Below are 884 nucleotides of genomic sequence, written 5' to 3' on the forward strand. Positions count from 1 at the left end.
CCAGCCTGGTCTACAAGAGCTAGTGCCAGGACAGGCTCCAAAACCACAGAGAAACCCTGTCTCGGAAAAACTAAAAAAAAAAAAAAGAAAGAAAGAAAAAAAAGTGAAATCTTTCTTTTAAAAAGTTCTTAATGCTAAGAGGGAACATATATAGCCATGCCAGTGACTAGTCTGCCCTCACTTATAGACCCAAAAGAGGCTAACTGTTACATAAAGTATTTGGTTTTCAAATGTGAAATGGGGTATCAACAAGATGAGCAAATCGGAGGGTGGGAGCTCAGCCGTAGAGCTCCTGCACAGAACAAGTAAGTGTAAGGCTCTAGAATTGGCACCCTCCGCGAAAAGACAACTTGTTCCTTCAACTCTTCTGTGAAGACGGTAAGACCTTTTTGATTGTGATCAAATTTTATTAACATCAGAATTGACCTTTGGGCCAGGTAGGGTGCTTTTAATCCCAACACTTGGAAGGCAGAGGCAGCTGTGTCTCTGAGTTTGAGTCTACAGACAAACTTGTTCACAAACACACTAAATGACATCATTCACGACAACTAAAATAACCAATTTCCATCAACTGATAAATGGATAAACTGAGTTTCTAAACAATGGAATTCCCATTTGGCCACAAAACATCATAGAATACTAACAGATGTTATACAAATGTTGAAAACAACTATGATAAGCGAAAAGGCCAAACAGAAAAAAGCCATATATCATTATTCCATTAGCTGAAATGTCCAGAACAGAAAAAACTACAAAAGCAAAGACTATTAGTGGTTGCCATGGTGGTGAAAGGGAAAACTGGGAACGACTGATAAAGTTCTGGGACACCAATGCCATGGAGAGGATGGAGAGGTTCTGGGACACCAATGCCATGGAGAGGATGG

At 40.0% G+C, this 884-nt stretch overlaps 1 protein-coding gene across 1 annotated transcript in view; it reads right to left on the reverse strand.

Annotated features, from left to right (window-relative positions):
* Positions 1-884, reverse strand: part of Arf4 (ADP ribosylation factor 4) — a 14,681-nt gene that overhangs the window by 8,183 nt on the left and 5,614 nt on the right. The window lies entirely within an intron of this gene.

The sequence above is a fragment of the Microtus ochrogaster genome, chromosome 6, assembly GCF_000317375.1.
Source record: "Microtus ochrogaster isolate Prairie Vole_2 chromosome 6, MicOch1.0, whole genome shotgun sequence".
Lineage (NCBI taxonomy): Eukaryota > Metazoa > Chordata > Mammalia > Rodentia > Cricetidae > Microtus > Microtus ochrogaster.